Here is an 18,730-nt window from a genome sequence, read left to right on the forward strand (position 1 = left end):
AGAAGTCTAAAAGAATAGATTGGGCATTGAAAAACATAGAACATAGAATAATATGGTTGGAAGATACTTTGAAGGTCTTCGAGTCCAACCCCCTGATCAAGCAGAAGACCTTATACCATTCTGACTAGTCTCTTCTTTAAAACCTCCAGTGATGGAGCATCCACATCTTCCAGAAGTAAGCCACTGAATTGTTCTGTCAGCAAGTTTATCCTTAGTTTTAGCTGGATCATCCTTTCATGAACTTCCATCCATTGTCCCAAAGGTGCTTTTTCAGGAGGCAACCGGACTTCGTTGTTTTTCCTTTTGAAGACATTTTGCTTCTCATCCAAGAAGCTTCTCCAGCTCTGACAGGAATGGAAGGATTTCTATTCCTTGCAGACAGCTGGTCATTTGCATTCTTTTAGAGGGTCATTGAGGCACTTGGAGGTTTATCAGTGTCTTCAGGATCACCTGAGTAGTGTAAATGATTCCTATTGTCAGCTGGTGCTCCATTCAAAATCCAAGAAAGAAATACTTAGACTCTTTTAATTAGAGAAAAGATATCTTTTACTGGAAATCAAGTGGCAACAAAAAGAATTCTGAATCTGAGAAAATAGGCGCGTAAATCACATATACAAAGTGATGGCAACGTTCCCACCCCCAATAGTTCAATTGGCTCCTCCAATTAAAAGTTGTGTAGATCATCATGTGGGCATCTCCAGGTGGTGATGAAACTTCTGTACATTGACCTTGACATAGTTTGATAAAGAGATGCAGCTGCGCATAGCATATAGCATAGAATAGAAACCTAAGGATAGAATAGAAACCTAAGCAAGAATGTACCCCCCCCCCCCCAGTTTATATAGTTCTGGTTTGTAACACCTCCAGCTCACTTCCCATAGTCATTATCCCCTTCCTCCCCCAGTTACTTATGACAGCCGAAAGATACAAAGCAAAGCGAGAAAGTCTTGAAGGCTGACACCTATAGCCTGCAATTTTCTCCCTGGGAATCCATTCCTACTCCCATACCATTCCAAGGGTGTTCATCCCAAGTTGTATAACTAAAAGTCGATAGAGGTTCTCAGTCATCCACACCATAGTTGTCCCCAAAGTGCTTTTTTCAGGAGGCAATTGGACTTCCTTGTTTTTCTTTGAAGACATTTTGCTTCTCATCCAAGAAGCTTCTTCAGGATAGTGGGGAATCCATTGTTTCTAGTCCTACGCTCAGATGCTTTGGACAATAAATCGACCTCTTCTTCCTTACGACAGCCCCTCAAATTTGAGAAGACTGATACCACATCACCCCCCTAGTCCTTTTCTTTGTTAGACTAGATATACCTGGTCTCCTCAATCATTCATTGTATGGTTTAGCCTCCAAATCCCTTAAATCTTTGTTCTTCTTCTTTACAATAGTAAATCATTTCTGTGTCCTGCTAAGAAAACTGCATGGATGTGTCCGTGAGATCAATGTAGCCTGGTCATGACACACAAGAGGCTGGATTCTGATTTTGTTTCTGCATTTTAGATTAACCCAAGCCTATATTGGTAGCGTGTTGCATTTGTCGTGCACTTTTATGCCATTCGCTCAGCCAAAGGTCAGAATAAAATACCTTTCATTGGTGATTAAAATGCCTCTGCATTTTTGCAAAATCCTGACCCAGAATTGTTAGCTTAGCTTGACAAACAAGGTTGCCTATATTTATGATCCACTTGCAATAGAATATTAGTTCAGATTAGACATGATGCCCCTATGGGCATGCATTAGTGGATTGATTCTTTTTTCTGGTTATTGGCATTTTGCAGACTGCTTCATCAGTCAATGCAAGGATGCTAATCTATTAGCTTCCACTTCCTTCTCCAGATGGGTTTACTATCAGTCACGCCAGGGGTCAAATATTTTAACAGCCAGTTTTGTGGGCATGGCTAGGTGGGTGTGGCCATGTGACTCATTGAGCGTGGCTGCTTCTTCTTCTTCTTCTTCTTCTTCTTCTTCTTCTTCTTCTTCTTCTTCTTCTTCTTCTTCTTCTTCTTCTTCTTCTTCTTCTTCTTCTTCTTCTTCTTCTTCTTCTCCTTCTCCTTCTCCTTCTCCTTCTCCTTCTCCTTCTCCTTCCCTGGGGCCCAGGAAGGCAAGAAATGGAGCACAGGTGCAGCTCCTCCTCCCCCGCATGCCCCTTTTTGCCTCCTGGGCAAAAGCCTCTTGGGTGAAGCAGTAAGACAGCGAGGGGGATCCCAGCACAGCTGATTATTGGAATAGCTGATTGTCGGGAGGGGGAAAAAAGAAATACCTTAAGGAGTAACTGGTTGAGGGAGAACACATGCGCGCAACATTGCGCATGTGCAATAAGGACTGACTTGGAGGGGAGGAGAGGGGTGGGTGGAAAGGGGAGGGCCCAGCCAGGGCCACAATTTGCCAGTTCTCCGAACTGTGCGGAACCATAACAACCGGTTCTATAGAACCGGTCCAAACACCAGCGAAAATGCATAAGGTTAGGGCTAAACTTCTGCATCACTGACACGTCCGTCATTCAGAGACAGTTACACCGCTGTTGCATTTATACTGTGTTTACAGCTCCTCACTTCATCAGCACCTTTATCCTCTGGCTGTTCCATTTTGTTGTTTGAATGTGCCTTGCTTTCCTCCCACCTCCCAACAGGAAGTGGCATCAACCAATCAGCATGCGGGATGCGCATCTCCACACAATGCATGGTTGACATTAGTTTTGGGGGTTTTTTTCAGTCAAGTTTTTTTATTTATATAATAAGTATTTTGAATACAGTCTAATGTCTGGGCATTTTACTTTACAAAAAAAAAACAGATATACTGTTATACTATAGATATAGTACATGATATTACACATAGTAATTATAACCATGTTTATAATTATATTAGCTTATTTATTATCATATTAATTACACTAGCATACTTATAATTATGAACATTCACATTTTACTTCTACATAACAATGCTCTTTCTTCATCTAATTTCTACCTCTTATCTCTAACCATTGATAAAGCCTATTCCATGTTAAATAATTCTCTCTATCTTGTTTATCTTCTATTTTCAATGTCAATCTATCCATCTCTGCACAACCCAATATTTTCTGAATTATATTTTCATCTGGTGAGGTGTTCTCGTTTTTCCAATATTGTGTAAATACAATTCTCACTGCTGACAATATATCAGAGATGGTATTCAGCAGATTCTGACCAGTTCCGAAGAACTAGTAGCGGAAATTTTGAGTAGTTCAGAGAACCAGCAAATCCCACCTCTGACTGGAGATTTTACAGTATCCTTCCCCTGTCACGTCCACCAAGCCATGCCCACAGAACCAGTAGTAAAAAAATTTGAATCCCACCACTGCAATACATTGTAGCATTAAGTGTATAGCCCCTTTGTCATAACTTTCTGGTATTATACCTAGCAAAAATATTTGTTGAGATTTGGGAGGTGTGCGTGTCAGTCCATCTTCAACCAAGTGCAACCTACACTTACCTATCAACCCGTTTACAGTGTAGGTATGCATCAATGCCTATGTGCAGTTGTGGACAAGTCTAAATTAAGCTTAAGGGAATGGCCTTCTGTTTCCCTGCAGGTAGCAATAGGGATAGCAATTGCACTTAGACATATACCACTTTATAGTGTTTACAGCCCTCTCTAAGCAGTTTACAAAGTCAGCCTCTTGCCCACAGCAAACGACCTCAGAAGGATGGAAGTCAACCTTGAGCCTGGTGGGATTCAAACTGCCAAATTGCAGTCAGTCGGCAGTCAGGAGAAGTAGCCTCTAACCACTGCGCCATCGCAGCTCACCAGAATCCGAATTAAAAGTCCCTATCTTTCATCCATGTACCTGTTCTCCTTCAAGTTCATCAACATCTCCTTGAGCTTCTGTCTTGTTTGGGATTCAGCTTGAACACAATTTGCAATTACTTCAGTCCTTGTTTCAGTCTCTGGCACTTTCCACTTGGTTTTCCATCGCTTTGTTATCACCCCTAGTCTTTCTCTTCATTAGATGAGACATGTCCAATTTCCTCAATCGTTCATCATATGGTTTAGCCTCCCCAGACTTCTGAACATCCTTTTTTCTGGCCCAAAATTTCTCACATGACTTGACCCCACACTCACTCCAGAAAAGAACAAGCTCTTCTAAAATCCTTATTGAGATTAACCTGTCATGAAAAATACCTAGGCATAGGGTTATGTCTGGAGAACGGAGGGGGCTTTGCACACTCTTTCAGGGAATAATTATTTCACCGCTACTGGCCCACCCATAACACACCTCGGAGCTGAGTTAGTAAACGGGCACCTCAGAAAGCGAATGTTTTGGAAGGCTCAAATTTCTCCTTGAGTCAATTAGCAAATGATAATTGCAGTAATCCCCACACTTGCTGAGTGCCCTAAAGGATTATCATACATCCAGAATAACAGGATAACAAGGTTGGAAGGGACCTTGGAGGCCTTCTAGTCCAACCCCTTGCTCAAGCAGGAAACCCTATACTAGGGTCATCAAATTCAAGGCCTGCGGGCTGCATCCGGTCCACAGGGTGCTTAGATCTGGCCCGCGAGGCTGCCCTGGAAACAGCGAAGGACCGTCCTGCGGTGCCTCTGCCAGCGAAAATGGGGGGCCATGAGCTCTGTTTTGGCTGGCAGAGGGCTGCAGGAGGCCCTTGCAGCTGAAAATGGGGCCCAGGGGGGGCCCTCTGTTTTCACTGGCAGAGAGCTAGCAAAACAAACTAAAAGCCAAACAAAACAAAAGGAGAAATGTTTCCCCTTTTGCATGTGAGAGTGCAAGAAGGGACAGGAAAGGAGAAAGGGAAAGACAAAGAAAAAGAAGGGAAGAGGAGAAGAGAGCCAGGAAGGGAAAAGAAGGAAAGAGGAGAAGGAAGAAGAAAGGAGAAGAAAGGAGGAAGGAAAAAGAAGAAAAGGGAGGGAGGGAGGGAGGGAGGTCCTGACTTAGCACTTGGCCACCATCAGACAGTAAGGCTCCTCTGAAGGACAAGAGTTTGTCATTCTTCCTGGTTTTATCTTCCTCCACTGGAGACAACGAATCCCCCCATCTCCGCCCAGGCCACCACAGGTGACCCCAACTTGATGTCGAGCCCACCTGGCCCCAATGCCTACCTGGCCCCTGAGGTCAAACACAAGCCTGATGCGTCTCTCAATGAAATCAAGTTTGACACACCTGCCCTATTCCATTCCCAGCAAGTGACTGTCCAGTCTCTTCTTTAAAACCTCCAGTGATGGAGCACCCACAATTTCTGTTTCCACTGGTTAGTTGTCCTTACTGTTAGGAAGTTTCTCCTTAATTACAGGTTGCTTCTCTTCTTGATTAGTTTCCATCCATTTTTTACTTGTCCTGCCCTCTGGTGCTTTGGGTCATATGTCAACCTTCCTCTTCCTTGTGGCAATGCCTCAAATATTGGAACACTGCTATCGTGTCACCCCTTGTCCTTTCTTTCACTAGACACACCAATTCATATCCCACAGATATTGTGATGAGATTTTTCAGTGCTTACCAGAAGCCAAGTGTACTTTTGACTTGATAAACATCTCTTCATCCTGCCACCTGAATAGTGGTACACTTTTCATATTGACACACCTTTAATATTAATTTGTTCTTATTTATATACCCAGAAAGACACGGAGCATCTTCCGATCCATAATAATGCTTTCGTTCAAAGCAAAGTATAGTTATATCTCACCAGGGTTAAAAAGATTTTATGTTTACGGCTCGAAAGATGAATGGGTCACTCAAGCATTTACATTCTCATGCATTTTTATGATGATACCACCAAATAAATTTCATCCACGTTCAGTGGGGGGTGAAGGGCTTAAATGTTTAACAGCTGCTCTTTGGAAATTCAGCTAGGGTTTAAGTATTGTTTCCATTTAGCACTTCTAACACTTGCTGCAATTTACAGTTCATTGGTATTAACTTCTGCATTTGGGCAAGAGAAAATGTCAACCTTGCACAATTCTCTGGGAGGGGCAAAGGAAAGAGAAACACAGTCACAACAGTGTTCTGACCTAGGCGTCACAAAATCACAAACCAGACTCCTCATCCCAACAAAACCCCTTTTTATTAATGCGAATTAATGTGAATGATAGGAATGCTAATGTGAATTCCTATCATTCACCTCCAGCCAAGTCCACGCAAACAGTCTTTCAAGAGTGATTTACAACCACAGGCCTTTATCAGGCTTGGAGAGTTGCCAGGCTGATAGCTCCCAAGCTCAATGCTGTACAAGGAAATACTTGGCAAAGGAGTCTCTGAGAGTCACGAACTCCGATAACTCACACTAATTAAACGAACTAATGGTCTTCTGCAAACACCACTCCCCTTTTGCTCCTTTTTATTCCTTATGGGAGGGACTATTCACCTCTGACGCTGGAAGGCAAGGTATTCCATTGATTAAAGAAGAAGAAGAATTAGGAGTGAACATGGTAGCAGTATTCCAGTATTTGAGGGGCTGCCACAAAGAAGAAAGGGACAAATTATTCTCCAAAGCACTAGAGAAGGGAAGACAAGAAACAATGGATGGAAACTAATCAAGGACAGAAACCACCTGGAATTAGGAGAAACTTCCTAACAGTGAGAACAATTAATCAGTGGAACAGCTTTCCACCAAAAATCGTAGATGCTTCATTGCTGGAGGCTTTTGAGAAGAGACTAGAGAGTCACTTATCTGAAATGGTATAGGTTCTCCTGCTTGAGCAGGAGGCTGGATTAGAAGACCTCCAAAATCCCTTCCAGATTCTATTCTATTCTGTTCTGTTCTGTTCTATTCCATTTCATTCCATTCTCCCTTCCCTTTATCTATTCTATTCTATTCTATTCTATTCTATTCTATTCTATTCTATTCTATTCTATTCTATTCTACCCTACCCTACCCTACCCTACCCTACCCTACCCTACCCTATCCTCTCACTGAGGTAAACTTCTCCTTATTTCTAGGTTGGGCCCCTTTTTCTGACAAGCTTTCACCCATTACTTGATAAGCTGCTGTGAGTTGTATGTATGTGCACACCTGTATAATAGGTAAATGAGCTACATTGTTTGGAATACATATTTATAGCAACTAGCATGAGAAAGAATTGGTTGGTTTGATATTATATGCTAGTCTGGGACAAAATTGGCCTGGGTACCAAATGGGGATATTCCACCTTGGAGATGATTCTGGGATTGATGGAAAAGTCTACCTCTCCACCCCTTCCATTACTCTCTGCTCTCATCTGTTCATCTTTCTGTAATCATAGTGATGTATTCCTATCTTTTTCATTGTTTATTTCATTGTTCTATGATTTTGCTTCTGTTTACACTCTTTTCATTTCTTTTTATTGTTGCTTTTTATTTTTTTAAATCATTTTTATTTTATTCAGAAGAGTAAAAGACAAACTACGAGAGAGAGAAAAAAATTAACAGAGACAAAACAAAACTGAAAAAGAACATTCAAAACTGTGAATGAAAAAGACAAAAAGACATATTTCTCTGCAGTGAGAGCATTTCTTTACTCAGTGGAGTAGCTTGCCTTCCAAAGTTATGGGTGTTCCAGCACTTTTTCAAAAATGGCCTGGACTAGTTGTACACTGACAAACCTATTGCAACAATAATTGCTTCCTTCCCACTTGCAAAGCAAAAATTTATCAACTATTTGCAATCCAATTGACTTGTCACACATGACATCTATGTATACAAAACAAAATACCACTCACGCATCATCACAAAATCTCCAGAACCGTAAAGCCTACAAACTTGAATTTGGCATGTATGTTCCTCTTGGTTTCTAGGTGCTCACTAAGAAAGGATTTTTCGAAATGACCATCAGAGCATTTAGAGTATTTCCTATATTATTATTAACACACTCTGATGCTAAGGAGTTCTACTCCCCCTTCCCACCTGAAAAGAAACCTGTTCCAAATGCAAAACACAAGGAGAGGAGAGGAGTTTCAGTCAGTTTTAGTTTCACAGCACCAAGCAGCTTTAGTACAGTACAGTTGAGCTAAGCTTGGTGCTGTGAAACTAAAAAAATAGTTAACAGGTGAAATAATAGCGAAGTTAAAGTTCAAGGCACTCTACTAACAGTATGTTATTGTAATTTACTCATAGAAAGCCTATACAGTTTCTTATTTATCACAAATAACCCCAATTGTTATCTCTCATCTATCCAGGTTCAGATACCCTTGTCTGGCTTTTAATAATGAAAAATTCCCGTAAGTTTTTAATTGGGAATTTTCCCAACAATGGCATCTCATTTCCAAAGTTCTTAAATCAGCCATCATTAGACACACAGACATTAACAACATCTATAGACTATGCAAAAGAGACAACCAACCAACCCAAAAGAGAACAAAAAATACTCCAGCACTTCTCCACCTGCAATTGGCACCCAGATCAGCATAGATTAACTCCAAAGTTTAATATCAGCTCAACCATCAAATAAACAGCACCCCAATCAATAAACTACCAAAGAGCCAATAGCAAACAGCCCAACCAAAGAATCTCTAAGACCAAACCCACCAATACTGACAGAGCAAGCCACCAGAATGTAAACTGAGAGCAAAACACACTCCTTACTAGCACTGATGATGTTACTTAGTTGGGTCATGAATTGTCTGCAAGAAAACAACCAAGCTCAGAGAGCACCAAGGACTCCTCATTCTTAAGTATCTGTTGTAATATCTCTGCAATTTCCTTTTAATTGTTGGAAGCTGCTTAAAGTAGCCCCAGGGTGAGATAGGTGACAAACAAATGTGACAAATAAGCCATAAATAAAATAGGGTTGACTGAATTCTGGCTGAACTTGTAGTGGGAACCCAGCCATTGACTTAGCTTGTGTAAACCAACCCATCATGGGAGGCCATCTTTTGGGGATAATTATAATTATCCGAATGGTTGAAGGTTTTCTTCATTGTGTTTGTGGTCTGGAGTAGATGTGTCTTGTGTGTCATCTGATGGAGAAAGTATCCTGATGGGGAAATGGTGAACTATAATTAATGTTAACCAGAGAAATGATCAAAAGAAGCTTAGTTTCCCATCTGCACCTGGGTAAAGGGCATTAGAGCAAAAAAAAAAAATGTGGATTTAAATAAGTAGTAGTGATCTTCTATCTAGAGCAGGGGTGTCAAACTCGATTTAACTAAGGGCTGCATGAGGGTTGGGTTTGACCTCATGGGGCCAGGGTGGGTGTGACCAGCCCGGCATCAGTCGAGTGTTTGCCAGCAAAAACAGGCTCCCGAGCGCTCCATTTTTTGGCTGCAACGGCCTCCTGCAACCCCCTGCCAGTGAAAATGGAGTTGGGAGTGCCACCCGCAGCCCTCCCAAGTTCTGTTTTCAGCTGTGATGGCCTCCTGCAACAGTGATAGGTTTCTATCAGTTTCTCTATTGGTTCTGCGATCGCATACTTCGCGGTGTGCACGCGTACCTTCCCAAACACCAGCTAAGGCTGTGCTGCACAAATCAGCTGAGAGGATAAAGAACTGAAAAGCGCAGGGGTGGATGGGAGGGCCGATCCTGGGTTTTTCTCTTCTTTCTCCTCTCAGCTGGTCATTGGAGCTTTTTTTTTTTTTAACTACCGGTTCATAGCAATTTTTGCTACCGGTTCGATTGAACCGGGCTGAACCGGTAGCATTTCATCACTGTCCTGCAACCCTCTGCCAGTGAAAATGGAGTTGGGAGAGCCACCCACAGCTCTCCAAAGCTCCATTTTTGGCTGTGATGGCCTCCTGAAACCTTCTGCCATCGAAAATGGAGGTTCAGAAGGCCGTCCTCCTGAGCTCCATTTTTTCTGGAAGAGACACTGTGGGCCAGTCCTTCTCTGTTTCCAATGCGGCTGAACAGACCAGATCTAAGCACCCCACAGGCCGGATTTGGCTTGCGGGCCTTGAAGTTGACACCCCTGATCTAGATCTAAGATCCAATCCTTTCTTGGATCCGGGTTCTTAGGTAATCAATTTGTCTTCCGTGAAATGGGTGTTCTGAAACTGTCTGCAGCCTGAAAGGCAAGAGCTCGTGTTCTTCTCCAGCCCTAAAAGTCTAGGCATCATAACAATGACCATCAACTACCTACTAACTGAATGTTCTGTTGTCATTGTTTCAATGAGAGACAGGGGGAGAGAGAGAGAGAGAGAGAGGGAGAGAGAGAGAGAGAGAGGGAGAGAGAGAGAGAAACTTATTTGGCTTATTGTCTGAATTTTAAATAGAGTTAGTTTTATGATGCTACAATATTATTTTCAATTTAGGTTTCAGAAGAAACATTTCAAAAGGAAGGAAGGGATTTGTGTCAAACAAAGATTTATATTTGAGATCTGCCAATCAATAGAAATGTGCTTGGAGGGGAAAAAAAAGTATATATTCATATTTTCTGACATCAGATGTGAATTTCTCCAACATTCTTACATTATGCAAAGAGATTTTCCAAACATTTGCATAACCTCATTGTATACAAAAAAAACGGCCATAGTATATATGACGTTTCTTTCATAAATCAAAAATAATTCTCTTTTTTTACACTCCTTTATAAAGGGGTTGGCATTATAATTAGTTGGCATTATTTCACTCCACAAATAGATTAGTTGCCAGACTACAAAAAAACTACTTCGATATGGCTAATAAAAAGCAGATAAATAAGTGTGGTACACAAATTAGGACAAATACAATCTTATTAATGGTAGTTTAATTTATAGTCTGGAGGAAAGTTCTAGTGAGGTATAAATTTACTCACTGGAAAAAAATGAAAATATAATTATGCTCTAATTAAAGCTCTACTTTGATGTACAGCATACTCGGGGCAGCAGTCCTATTAACTCAGCACGTCTGGTATTAACCCCTACTTCTTTCCCTCAGGGTTGGGAGTTAAGATTGCCCTATAAAAACTCAATTGAAGAAATGCTGAAGGCCATTTTGATCCCTGTGCTGTGAAATGGGATACACACTCAGCGCCACCAAGTATCAAGCGGAAGTTGGATAGCTGCAAATTGGAATTCTTTGTGCATTGCCATGTTCAACTACTCAGCCATAAAATTCAAGTGTAGTTATTCAAAATATTCTTCTCCATGTGGTACTAAATATTGCTACTTGAAGCCTTTGTGTGTGTGTAATGTTCCACTACTGGCTCACTTCTGGTTAGTGGGCCCAAACTGGAAGAAAATGGCTGAAAGCAACAAGAAGCAAAAAATATAAGAGTGAAGAGACAATTTTGTGGGCCTCTTTTATGTGATGGTGCATAATTCTATAGCTGAGTGGGCAAAGGTGCATGCACTAAATTTATCCCTGCTTGTAATCCAGGATGCCAATGGATATGTACCTGGCTTATCCAGGGCTCAGGCAAATCCAGTTTCTTTGTCATAGGCACGTTAAGAGTATCTGCCTGCCAGGAACATGCAATCGTAGCCTCTCTTGTGAAAAGTCCAGAAGTATTTCACGAGAAGAGAACTCCACTCCTCCACTCACAATAGTATTCCCTATGCTTCCAGGCTCGAAATTTTGGACATGGACAACCTGGAACTGCGCCGCCTGCAGTTGGATTTAAGCGAAGTACACAAAATTATCTGCAACAATGTCCTTTCAATCAGTGACGGCTTCAGCTTCAACCGCAACAATACAAGTGCACACAATAGATACAAACTCAAGGTAAACCACTCCAAACTCAATTGCAGAAAGTACGACTTCAGCAACAGAGCGGTCAATGCCTGGAATGCACTACCTGACTCTGTTGTTACATCCTCTAACCCCCACTCCTTTAACCTCAAACTCTCCACTATTGACCTCACCTCATTCCTAAGAGGTCTGTAAGAGGCATGCATAAGTGCATCATCGTGCCTACCACCCCTGTCCTATTGTCCCCAATTATTCGTACCTAGTTCCTGTATTCTTACTCATATTTATACTTATAACTGTTATCTGGTAAGTGATTGACAAATCAAATAAATAAATAAAAATAAAAGCCAGTCATAAACTTTATTGCTTGCCACACATGTTACAAGAATCTCACCTGGCTACTTGCCTTCCTTTGCAAACAACAAGGCTTTATGGATCTTATGGCACGTGTGGCTATGCAGAGAATCCAAGCTAGTCCTTGCCTGACCTTTCCTTCCATCCTAGCTGGCAGTTTCCCAACACTATCCAGGTCTTGTGGCTCTGCCCTGCCTCAGGACTCAGGCCAAACAATGGTGCTGCCTTTAGAGTTTTATTGATACACAAGTAAAGGAAAGTGAGTGATGGATTCCCTGGGCTTCATTCGTCCTTCATTCCAAGGCCACCAACAGATGGAAAAGCCATCCACTTATTGGCCTTCTTTCTGGCAAGAAATATCTATCTCATTCAGTTCCAAGCTGGGAGAAAGCCACTGGAAACAAAATGGAGGCTGGAGGCTGACTGGAAAGAAGGTTCATTTATTGATGATCACCAAGCACATGTGATTCTGACCACATTGAGTTGAGATGGAGAGATTTCTGGGGCTTTGCACTTGTGCTTCCTGTTCCTGTGCAAGCACGTGTATTCTATTGGTTGATGTCAGATTCTCATGGGGCCATGGACGGGTTATGTAGGAGTCATAGCTGTCTGTATAGACAAAGTACAAAGCCTAGGTGTTTGTCTGAGTTAAGTTTGGTTGGAGTTTCTGAGGGTGATACAATGAAGGCTTGTGTTTTGGATGGGTGTTGGGCAATTCCTATTGTGGCTGAGAGCCAATCCTACCTTTGTTCAGACTTGGCTGTAGGGAGTAAATTGATCACCAAATCTGCATTTCTAAAAGCTGCCCCAGCTCAGTATCTGCTTGGGGACAGCTGTTCTTTAGCTCCTGGGAAACTGAAAAAAAAAAATCATGGATGCAAGAAAATGGACCACTTCTAAATGGAGGCATACCCTAGCTGAAATTTGCCTAAAACTTTAGAGAAAAAGTTTCATTTAATTAAAGTTTGGAACTTTTGTCATCAGGAAAAATAACTGCCATCATCAGCAAACGGGCCTTCTCTTCTTGAAGATGGATTGTTCCTTTACATAGTTCCTCTGGGAATTAATCCCAAATAGCTAAAATCGAACAAACGGGACAGTGGTCAGTATCCTGGAGCAGGCTGAAATTCATCCAAATGCAAGTGACTCAGTTATACTCGGGAACATTGGGGATTTGCCCTTCAAAAACCATGCCACTCAAATCAAAATGAATGTGGAAAGGCTTTGCCAAGAAGCCACAATGACCTCAACCTATGAGGTAAGCTTTCCAAAACTGCTAAAGAAGTTCCCTCACAACTCAGAATAGTTGAAGAGAAACTCACCGAGCAAGAACAGGAATATTTTTTTTAATTATTCTTTTTTCTTTTTCTTGCCAATGCCAGTAGAATATAGGCTACAAAAATCAATTCTAGTCAAAATTAGATAGCTTCGGGGGTGGAGGGAGTTGAATAACAAGGCATTAAATAGTTCTTCAAGGAGTGAAGGGGTGCCCTTGATATAAGTTTCAACTCCAACTCCATGTGGTCAGCTTCACTCGTGCTTGGTGGTTCTGCTTCATCAATAAATGGACCCTCTTCCCAATCAGCTTCTAGCCTCCATTTTGTCTCCAGTGCCTTTCTCCCAGCTTGGACCTGGACCTGGACCTGGATATTTCTTCCCACACCCTGTTCTACAGAGTTGAATTATTCACATTCTTCTGAGCCATGTCCACATTGTTTTGGATTTACCATTTCTCTTCCATGTCCAATTTTATTTGTCTGTCGCCACCAGCCCTGAATGACATGCTGTCCTGGGCACCAGAAACACATTTTATTTTACTTCTAATTATCTGTGCATAGAAAAAAGAAACCTTTTGACATGATTTCGGACACTGTTTAGCCAGCTTTTGAAGAACTGTAAAGAAATAAATCTTCCTTCAAATTTTAGAACATGGGTTCCCCACCCTGTGGGTGGCTTGCAACGGTGGGAATGGCTGCACACATGCGCATCCTTACTTGTGTGAGCAGCGGAGGAGCATGTGTGCACGTGCTCTATGTGCATGAGTGGCAGGCATGTGTGCACGCTGCTTGTGGGAATGGAGCTTGCGCAAACCACTGCCGATTCGCAAGGCCGGAAAAATTGGGGAACTCTGTTTTAGAACACCCAAGTCAGTTAGGCATTAACTCAAGAAGAAAATACTGAGAAAAACCATCTGTTCATGCTCATCTATTTGGGAACAGTAAAGGGGAAAAAATAAAGCAAGTGTGGTTTTATTAACAGAGGGCCATTGTCTTTTCCATCAAGGCACAGCTTTTTGCTTCACAGGCTGTTGGCCATGAAAAGCAGGATCTCTCGTGGCTTTTGAAAGCTACCCAACCCAAGTGGTGAAAAGCAACAGGGACTCGAGAGAGAAAAATCTCAACAAACTGTGCTTCAGAGAAGCCTGGGATGGCTACCACCCCTCCATGATTAATGGTGTGGGGCTGTTTTGTCTGGACATTGCTAATTAGTTTCAGCATGGAAAAAAAAAAACCCAGCGTAGACTTCCTTTTTCTGAATTCAAAAGAAACTTGGCGTGGATCTGGAGCTTTCTTCAAGAATGTGGGAGAAAAATCCTCAGCCTCTGGAGAATTGCTTTGGATGGCTATATTTTTAGGCATACGTTCCCAAGCGATCTCCCAAAGGTGCTTTTCAAAAGGCAACTGGAGTTTCTTGGCTTTTCCTTTGAAAACGTTTTGCTTCTCAACCAAACAACTTCTTCAGTTACTGAAAAAGCTTCTTGGAGGAGAAGCAAAATGTTGTCAAGAAAGTCCAGTTGCCTTTTGAAAAACAGCTTTGAGACAGCCATGACCTGGATGATTGAGAGCCTCCACAGATATTTCCAAGCAACGGGTTTGGTTTCGCTTTTACTTGTGCAACTCCCACACACTCGTCTAGCATGTAGCTATGCTGTTTGAAACACATCTAGAGTATGTAGCGAGCATGCCTGCATTGGGACCAATTTCTCTTTTATATGCAGCTGTCTCAAAATTAGATGCAACGAAGAAATGAGAAACACTACTTTTTAACGTCGTTCTTAGCAAATCTGCTTCTTGTCGTTCTTTGCGTTATTCCTGCCATATCATGGGGTCCTCCGTTCTTCATTTCACTTACCACTAACCACTCGCATGTTTTCACGCAGGCAGTCCATCCGTCGCTTTTTTGATTGTCCTTGTGCTGGGCGTAAGAGCTGAGCACAACTGTTCACCTCACCATGGATTGCACATCAGCTCTGACCAGGGGTGAGATTCAACCGGTGTAACAACCACTTTGGTGAGCGCACCAAATGCGTGCTTCGTGACCATGTGCAGTGTTTGAACTCACCTACTGCTATAAGCCCTGTGTGTAAAACAGCTGATGCATGGCAATCTGCTGTGCCAGTGGTACTATTCTACTGGTTTGGCCCAGTTCTGGTGTACCAGTAGCGCTGAAGATCGGCAGAGACCGAACTGGTTCTCTCTGACAAGCTGCTGTTGGGCCCACTTGCCCATGAGCTCTTATACTGACCTTTATTCCCTGCTTTTGAAGCACAGGTGTGCTTTGCACAGCACAGCAGATTGCTGCGTGTCAGCTGTTGAAACTACAGGGAGAGAGCAGGATTGCAGGAGGTGAGTAGGAAAGCCACTGTGCATTTGCAAAGTGTGTGTTTGATGTATGTGTGCACACAAAGTGCGCCCACCCAACCATGCCCACCAAACTGAGGGTAAAATACTTTGAAACCCACCACTGGGCTGTGCCACACGAACCAGCTGAGTTGAAAAATCCAGAAATAAAGCACAGACTAGAGCCGAGGGCGAGTGGATGGGCCCAACAGCTGATCATCGGAGTGAACTGGTTCGCTCCTAGCTGATCTTTGGAGCTACTTGTTCACCTGAACCGCGCTGAACCAGTAGAATCCCACCCCTGCCTCTGAGCACATGTCTGTAAAAAATCATTCTTAGCAAATGAATATAATTGTGCTTCTCAAGAGCTACAAACACTGAACAACAGAATAAAAGAGTTGAAAGGGACCTTGGAGGTCTTCTAGTCCAACCCCCTGCTCAGGCAGGAGACCCAGGGGTCTTCAAACTTGACAGCTTTAAGACTTGTGGACTTCAACTCCCAGAATTCCTCCTCTACCAGTCATGTTAGCTCAGGAATTCTGGGAGTTGAAGTCCACAAGTCTTAAACTTGCCAAGTCTGGAGACCCTTGCCCTATACCATTTCAGACAAATGGTTGTCCAGCCTCTTCCTAAACACCTCCAGTGTTGGAGCCACCAGAACTTTCGAAGGCAACCCATTCCACAGGTTAATTGTCCTCACTGTTAGGACATTACTCCTGAGTTCTAGGTTGAGTCCCTCTAACTGAATGAGATGTTCTGATTTCTGCCTGTCACAGGGCTGATGATCCCTTAGGCCAAAATAGAAGTTTGACAGTGGTTTGCCTTTGAAAGGAATTGGTAGTAATTAAGTGAATGTTAAAGCTTCCTTCGTATACGTGGCTGAACAATTGATTCATATCTCATTGAACCCCATATACTACAATCTTTTTAATAGATTTTGACACACCTAGAGCCAAAATAAACTCAAATGAGTTTTACTTGCAGTCAATTTTTTTCCCCCAGCTTAAATTTATCTTCCACTGGGTAATGGTGGAGCCATGCCAGTTGGTGTGAAAATAAATCTGAACCTTAAAGTGAAAAGCCAAAATCTACAGTTGCTTCTGCTAAAGAAACCTTGACTTCAGTTGAAGTTCAGTTTCAGAAACAATAACAAGAAAGCAGGATTCATAAGAGATCTACTCAGGGGTGGGATTCTATCAGTTTAGACAGGTGAACCAGTAGTTCTGGTTATCATTTGGTCCTGCCCATCCACCCCTGCCCTAGTCTGTCCTTTATTTCTGTGTTTTGCAGCTCAGCTGATTTGTGCGGCACAATAGATTGCCGCGCCTCAGCTGTTTTACTCACTGGGGCTGCAGCAGAAGGTAAGTATTAGAGCTGAAAATGGGTGGTTTTCAAATGCTGCGTGCATGAAGTATACACTAGCTGAACTGGTTGTTATACCAGTTGAATCCAGTGATGGGATTAAAACATTTTTATTACCCATTCTGTGGGCATGGTTTGGTGGGTGTGGTGTGGCTTGGTGGGCATGGCAGGGGAAGGATACTGCAAAATCCCCATTCCCTCCCTCCCTAACTAACCTGCTTTCCAGCTCTGTTCTCCTGTGCAGGGCAACCAAAGAAAACCCAGCTGATCAGCTGGGACTTGGGAGGCAGAGAATAGAAGGGGGCAGGACCAGTCAGAGTTGGGATTTGCCAGTTCTCTGAACTACTCAAAATTTCTGCTACCAATTCTCCAGAACTAATCAGAACCTACTGAATACCATCTCTGGTTGAATCCCGCCCCTGGATCTGCTGAGAGAAAGAGCGAAGATCATAACAAATCAGAGAAATTTGTGCCCGCACAGAAGTTAAATACCAAGAGGTGAATCCACATTTTCTTGTTTTGTATAAAAATAGCTCCAGACAAAAGAGAATGCGACGATGTCCCTGCCAACAGCAGAATGATTTTCCTTGGAGTTCTAACAAAAATGGAGGTCTTGAAATCATCAGAACAAGAGGACAACCACAGAAGTCCTGGAAAATGTTTATTTTCCATAGTTCTCTGGGTCCTATTATGGTGCCTTAGGCATTTCAAATATTTTTCTGCCTCTCTAAGAGATGAGAAGGGCTGTGTACCATGGTAACTGGCATCAGGTGATGTGGAGAAGGTGACCATTTTTATAATGTCCACAGTCAGATTGAGCAGTAGTCTCTGAATATACAGACTACAATGCCCAGAATTCCTAGCCAATGTTTACTATTGTCAAGAATTCTGGGAAGTGATGTTCACACATCTGGAGTGTGGAGTCCTTGGTGTTCTTTGAGCTTGGTTGTTTTCTTGCAGCTGTTTCATTGCAAATTATCAAACATTATCAAACATCATCAAATGTCTATGGAGATTTTCAGTCATCCATGTCATGGCTGTCCCAACGGTCTTTTTCAAAAGGCAATTGGACTTTCTTGAGTTTTTTTTCTTACTTGAAGACATTTCTCTTCTCATCCAAGGAGCATTCTGAACTGAAGATGCTTTTTGGATGAGAAGCAAAACATCTTCAAGAGGGAAAAAAAATCCACCAAAAATCCAGCCGCCTTTTGAAAAAGCACCATTGGGACCAGAGGTGGTATTCAGCCAGTTCTGACAGATTCTGGAGAACCGGTAGTAGAAATTTTGAGTAGTTCAGAGAACTGGCAAATGCCACCTCTGACTGGCCCCGCCCCCATCTATTCCCTGCCTCCTGAGTCCCAGCTGATTGGCTTGGTCTTCTTTTGTTGTCCTGCACAGGAAAATGGATCTGGAAAGCAGGTTAGGGAATGGGGATTTTGCAATATCCTTCCCCTGCCATGCTGTCAGACTCTGAATTCGCTACGGAGCCCGTCAGCTCCGAACACACCTCACAGCAAGTCAGCTGGCAGTGGAGAACATCACCTTAGCTCTGCTGATGCCAGATCTGTATTGCTGTTTGTGTGCTAGCTGATGGTGTTGAAGGTTGCTTTAGAATGACTCAGCAGAGCTGTGAGCTGCAGGATGGATTCTGAAGCAACTGCGGGGCTGAAAATGGCTTTTTTCATGTAGTACATATTGTTAGGGGGTGTTGGGGCACATATACTTAAGCATTGAGTTAAGACATGGTGAAGGTGGCACCAGGTGGGGATCAGTTAGTGAGCGTCGGAATAAGTTAGAGATGTAGACATGTTATAAGGTTAA

At 42.6% G+C, this 18,730-nt stretch overlaps 1 long non-coding RNA gene across 1 annotated transcript in view; it reads left to right on the forward strand.

The window, feature by feature from the left end:
* Positions 1 to 367: 367 nt before the first annotated feature.
* Positions 368 to 18,730, forward strand: part of LOC148125745 (uncharacterized) — a 245,161-nt gene continuing 226,798 nt past the window's right edge. Inside the window, exon 1 of the long non-coding RNA XR_015743667.1 lies at positions 368 to 407. This is a non-coding gene — a long non-coding RNA (uncharacterized LOC148125745). The remainder of the gene's footprint in view (positions 408 to 18,730) is intronic.

The sequence above is a fragment of the Pseudonaja textilis genome, chromosome 4 (genome assembly GCF_049901715.1).
Source record: "Pseudonaja textilis isolate UNSWEBS1 chromosome 4, rPseTex1.2, whole genome shotgun sequence".
NCBI classification, from domain to species: Eukaryota; Metazoa; Chordata; class Lepidosauria; order Squamata; family Elapidae; genus Pseudonaja; species Pseudonaja textilis.